Source organism: Brachyhypopomus gauderio, unplaced genomic scaffold (genome assembly GCF_052324685.1).
Source record: "Brachyhypopomus gauderio isolate BG-103 unplaced genomic scaffold, BGAUD_0.2 sc65, whole genome shotgun sequence".
NCBI classification, from domain to species: domain Eukaryota; kingdom Metazoa; phylum Chordata; class Actinopteri; order Gymnotiformes; family Hypopomidae; genus Brachyhypopomus; species Brachyhypopomus gauderio.
Window position 1 is genome coordinate 223,485 of NW_027506886.1, and position 6,438 is coordinate 229,922.

Consider the following 6,438-nt stretch of genomic DNA (forward strand, 5'->3'; position numbering starts at 1 on the left):
ACCAGGTAAAGTACTGAAGACTGCCCACAGTACCAGGTAAAGTACTGAAGACTGCCCACAGTACCAGGTAAAGTACTGAAGACTGCCCACAGTACCAGGTAAAGTACTGAAGACTGCCCACAGTACCAGGTAAAGTACTGAAGACTGCCCGCGGCCAACCAGAACTTTTTTTTTTCTCGTTTACTTTCATTCTGCCATGCGGACCCGGTTCATATATAAGGAGAATATCCGATATGAACGTGTGCAGAATTGTTTTAACTGATGGAGAAATATATGTGTTAGAAGACCTAATAATCGTCAATAAAAGTAATTTGTTAAGTAAAAAAAGAATGTGTTGGAAGGCATATTTGCTAAAAGCTCTTCCTCTTACCTTTCAACAGCCCGTGATTTACAGATTAGCGACTTCCAGGGAAACACGAGTAGGACGAAAGACGTTCAGTTAAAACCCCCATGAGGGGATCATCCCTCCGTCTGATGGGCAACATCTCCAAATGAATCACCACATGATCGAATATACGACTCATCTAAAAATATATTTAGGTTGTTACTAAAATACGGGATTTTTGTCCATTTCGAAAAAGCTGTGTGGGATAATTTATTTTTCAGTGATGACAGTATGACGAACATATTTTTTTAGACTAAATAAAAAAGCAAGCAGGGAGCTTCATGATGGGCAGCTTAGGATCTGCGTGTTTTGTGAAGTCAAACTGTAACTCGGTTCTCCCAGAAGACCGGTGATGTTTGGACATGTACGTTACACGGTCCCCAGGTGCATTCCCCCTACATTAGTCTCATTTTTCTCAAGTGCAGACTTTATTTTCGGCTTCCAATATAAACAGCCCACTCAATATCGACATAATTCCCAGAAGGGTTATGTTCATATTTTTAAACCTTCGTCGCATAAGCTGCCAGAAAAATCGTGTTTTTATAAGCACACGCAGTAATGTCCGTGTTTTTTTTATACGTTCATTCGGGCAGGTTTCCCATAAGCGCCGTATGGCCACAGAGACGGTGACCCCAACAAGCCACCACAGTGCAGACATTACAGATGATCGATGACCGCTGGTGTCACCATTACAGGCCTCATGCAATCATGCGGCTTAATTTAGAGGCTGAATACCGAACCATACCCGCAGTGTCTAAGTCTCTGGACCAGGACTGCCTTTGGAGAGCATGTCTGATAACTTCTGCAAATGTCGTTTTAGAAGCTTTGTAAAGAACAAAACACAGAAAGCAGTGGAAGCTTTTCAGAGGGATGCCTGAGGGGTAAAAGGAACAGGAATGTCGGGGGGGGGGGGGGTTCTTGCACCTCAGCCTCCAGGTATGGCCAGGTGTGTGTGTGTGTGTGTGTGTGTGTGTGTGTGTGTGAGGGAGAGAGAGAGAAGGGGTAACAGAAGAGATTTACAGACTTTAGGCGAAATGGTCTGACCAGAAAAAACACAAGTCTGTCCACAGCACATGTTTATGAAGCCATTACAGTGATCATTCCTGATTCCATCAAAGCTGCTGCTTTGCTAATCACTATGAGCCTTGTGCTGGAGCGCTATTATATAATCTGGTGTAAAGAGGAGACACAACTAGCGTGTTCGTTAATTGTGTTCATGCTTATACAGCGATGAATAAGAATAATGAACGAATAAATTCTGGTCTGATGATTCAAAAGAAATGGTCTCACTTTTCTTTCAAAATAAGTGACCCTCCTTTGCCCTCCCTTTCATATTCTGTTGCAAAATATGAGTTTGCAGTTTTATGGTGCTGTGCTGGCTGACATGAAGTTGTTGTGGTCGAATGACTGGACGGGTGTGACATCATCTTTGTGGTGCAGCCCATTTTTATTTCCGTTTAGACATTTCTCCGTTTTTGACCATGTTACTAAAATTATAGCTCGGTCTTGATATAGCTCCAGAGTTTTCTGGAGAAGGTCCCAGAGATCTCACACTCAACCCGTGTCTGTGGTTCAGCAAGCAGCCCAGTGATTGTGGGGCTACCCAGTAACCAGAAGGCCCCAGTGCCTGAAGGAGAGAAGGACAGAGTTTCTAATGGTTCCAGTGATCACCGCCCCAGAGTTTCTAATGGTTCCAGTGATCACCGCCCCAGAGTTTCTAATGGTTCCAGTGATCACCGCCATCACATCACAGAGTTCCTGCCTTGCAGTCCGTTGCCAGAAGGTTGGAGCGTGTGGGCTATGGGTCTGATTCTGTACATTTCACCAGCGGGTAGAACCTGTGGGTTTGGGGGAGGGGGTTGGGGGGGGGGGGGTCAATTAGGGGACAGAGGTGTGAATTTGAGGGGGAAGGACTGAATTGTGGGCTGGAGAGGTGGGGACGGATGGTCTACTGTTGCCCCCCCCTGCATAAACACACCTGATTGGGCTACTCGAAGTCCTGCAGAGAGCATAAGTAGAATCAGCTGGGGAACCACGGGGCCGTGACCCGGAGGAGAGGCTCACCCACAGGGGTCATTCCTCTACACCCACACACTCGCTCCATATAGCCCATGGTGGGCTTTTAGGTTGGAGCGATAACTTCTGCCCAACGGCCTGTTCACTAATGGCACCTATAAATGGACCTGTGACATACATGTTGTCTTCTTTTGTCTTTTGGCTTGTGTTAAGGACAGTGTGAGAAGTCTGGTGGAGGTTCTGAGCAGGACATCTCCCGCACAGGGTCACGGATCTGCCCCAGAGAGCTGCGGGATCAGGCTGGTGTGTAGTGGTGTCGTGCGTGTGCAGGTGACACTGTGAGTCCTGACCGCACATAGGTGGCTGAACTCAGGAGACTGCGGGGGAGGGGCCAGCCTCCTTCTGCAGCGCCATGGCAACCATACCTTCACTCTCAAAACACAGCAGCGATAAGCAAAGTAAACACACACAAAAACACAAAATACAAAATTATGCAAAATGTAAAAAGAGTCGCGTGTGTCTCTGTTCTAAGGAGAGGCAGTGTTCAGAACAGTGTTCAGAACAGCGTTCAGGGCCCGGCAGCCGTGAGAACAGACTTGCGTGACCTGGAGGAGGTGTCTGTCGGCCTGCTCTGTTATTAGTGGGACTTTGCCCAGACAGACGCTTCTCTGCAACAAAAACATCCTGAGCTTCCCACGTCTGTTCTCCTCATCACACACTCACTCTTGGACATTATGACCTGATTTATAGTCCTATTATTTAATATGAAAAAAGACCACTACAGAGGAAGTGTTCATTATTGTGTGTGTGTATGTGTGTGTGTGTGTTTGTGTGTGTTTGTTTGTGTTTGTTTACTGTGCAGTATGAGGACAGTGAAAGTCTGTACAGAGAAACAACAGAGAGACGTGTTTCAATGATTTCTTTCCTTTTCTACCTTTAATCAGTTTAAGTTGTACACCCATGTACTGTGTGTGTGTGTGTGTGTGTGTGTGTGTGTGTGTGTACAAGCAGTTGGAAGCTCACTATAGTCGTTCACGTGAACAGAAGCTGGCTGAGGAAAGATAACCACCTAGTCACATCAAACCTAAATAACTCACCGGACAGGATATGAGCTCAAACACACTGGGGTCAAAGGTCATCCAGGGGCATTGTGAGGGATGACAGAGCGGATACAGAGTGGGCAGTAAGATGGCTCTGTGTGTGTGTGTGTGTGTGTGTGTGTGTGTGTGTGTGCATAACTGAAGACAATAACCAAAGACAATTGCAGTTTAATGATGTGCTATTCAGATCTTGCGGTGCTTGTTGAGGGTTTGGCCTGCTGCCTTCATTCAGGCCTCCCTGTCAATCGCGTTGCCTGGGAGACGGTGGGGGTATCCTGCCATTGTTTGTGCACGTGTGTGTTTTTGTGTGAGTGTGCCACGAGCGCCATGTTGGGTGAAGGTCTGATTATGGGATGCTTCTTAAACACACAGACTCAGCTGCAGTGCAACGTTGTTGTGCGTGTGTGTGTGTGTGTGCGTGTGCGTGTGCGTGCGTGCGTGCGTCCGTGCGTGCGTGTGTGTGTGTGTGTGTGTGTGTGTGTGTGTGTGCATGACTGTGTGAGTTAGTTATAGCAGGAGACTATATTGGTATTGTGTAATTGTGCAGGTGTGTGTAAACACACTTGGGTAACGGGTTACGATGAGGAGAAGGTGTTTCCTGGTAGCATCTTTCCCACACACACACACACACACACACACACACAGAGAGGTCAGGTGCACTCATGTTGAATTATTGTTTAATAGTGAATCAAGATGTGTGCTTCATCCTTAGAGGGAAATGTCTCATATGAAGATCAGCAGAATTTATTACAGCTGCATTCTCACACTCATATGTGTGCATCCTGACACACACACACACACACACACACACAACCCAACTCACAGTCATACACACACACACACAACCCAACTCACACAGTCATACACACACACACACACACACACACACCCACACACACATGATTGCACTTTGTAGTTACGTTCTTCATTAATTTTGTGCCACTGATTGCAGACATATGCCAGCTATGGTGCACTGCTAGACTGTTATCAGCAAATTGTTACAGCTTGTGTGTCTGCATGTGTGTGTGTGTGTGTGATCCTGATTGCAGGTTTCACTGTATGATTTAGTTTTGTGTTCAGCTGACCATATAACTCACTCATCATATACACACACACACATACACACACACACACACACACACACATACACACACACATACACACACACAGCCTGTAATCAACAGAACAAAGAGCAGCAAAGGGTTTACTGATGTAAATCAATAAAGCACCCCTTCCCTTCTGTGTGGAGACCACAAAAACAGCCTGACCCCCCCCCCCCCCCCAACACACACACACACACACACACACACACACGACACACACACACTCACACACACACGACACACACACACACACTCACACACACACGACACACACACACACACACACACACACACACACACACACAGAGTAAGAACTAGTGTTATGTGATACCTTGGGGGTTTCTCTGCAAGTCCCCTTCCCCTTTTAGTTTCTTAAGTCAGCAATAGAAATCCCATCACACACCCCACCACGTGACCTCAGCCAGGATTCAGGGCAGACACAGAACTGAGATGCATGACTTTGCCTGTGTGTGTGAGAGGATCACTGCACTGTGTGTGTCAGCCTGGGACTGATGAAACATGTCATGTCACATCCAGATCAGCTTGTACTTACACACACACACATACACGCACACACAGAAACGCGTGTGTGCTAGAGAAACAGCTGAACCAGCTCATAGAGCACTCAGGCGTTATAAAGACCTTCATACTTCATACTTCAGTTCTAAGTCACCTTCTCTCTCTCTCTCTCTCTCTCTCCCTCTCTCTGCTCTCCCTTTCCAAACAGGCAGGAAGTGTTTCCATGGTGCTCATTAAGAGGGCCTCCTTGTCAAAGTAGATAGATATCCACTAGGTATCCTTATTCAGTCAAGTTCATTGCATTAGACAGGTAATCAGGTGCTGCACGCACACACACACACACACACGCACACACACACACACATACACACACACACAGGAGAAGGAGAAGTTAGAGTCAAAGGAGGATAGAATATTTAAGCTTGTGTAATGACTGTCTTTGTCTGACCTCACTTCATGTGTGCATGTTTTTGTCCTGTGTGTGTGTGTGTGTGTGTGTGTGTGTGTTTATATGTCTGTATGTGAGAGACGTAGTCGGCACACTGGAGGGGTCAAAGCTGGGGAAAAGAATGTGTGTGTGTGAGTCAGTGAGAGAGAGAGACTGTTTCAGTGACCCTGTAAGCTGTAGGCTTTGTGTCTTGTGGTGAGCTGAACACCGTGTCAGAGGTGAACCTGAGTCTCACTCCGTCTCTCTGCTCCGCTGCATACACACTCATTAGACTGAGCTCAGAGAGGGGAGGAGACGGAGGAGAGGAGAGGAGAGGAGAGGAGAGGGGAGGAGACGGAGGAGAGGAGAGGAGAGGAGAGGAGACGGAGGAGAGGAGAGGAGAGGAGAGGAGAGGAGAGGAGAGGGGAGGAGACGGAGGAGAGGAGAGGAGAGGAGAGGGGAGGAGAGGAGAGGAGAGCATGTCTCCGCAGGCCCGTCACCCCCCAGACCCTCCACGCTTCAACACTCTACTTTTCTGCTCTCAGCAGAACCTGGACCCCCAGAGAGCCCCGGGGTCCCACGTGTGTGTGGTGACTCTGATGAGGGTGTCCAGACTGAGCTGTAAGACTCTCCCACAGCCACGCCCAGCAGGGGGGCTGGAACACGTCCACATGAGCGTCCCAGCGTCCCAGCGTCCTCTACAACGGAGATTAGTTTGTTTACAACAGAGATTAGTTTGTTTATCTTGAACTTCAAGAAATTCATAAATCCCCATTTCTCAAAACTGTCACACGTGTGTACCATGTCTAATGTGTTTAACGTGTGTACCATGTGTAATATGTCTAACGTGTGTGATGTGTGTACCATGTCTAATGTGTTTAACGTGTG

At 47.3% G+C, this 6,438-nt stretch overlaps 1 protein-coding gene across 1 annotated transcript in view; it reads right to left on the reverse strand.

The window, feature by feature from the left end:
• The window catches only part of gck (glucokinase (hexokinase 4)), a 37,726-nt gene extending 37,233 nt beyond the window's left edge, over window positions 1–493 (reverse strand). Inside the window, exon 1 of the mRNA XM_076989098.1 lies at window positions 371–493. The gene's annotated coding sequence lies outside the window, so the exon portion shown is untranslated. The remainder of the gene's footprint in view (window positions 1–370) is intronic.
• Window positions 494–6,438: the final 5,945 nt, after the last annotated feature.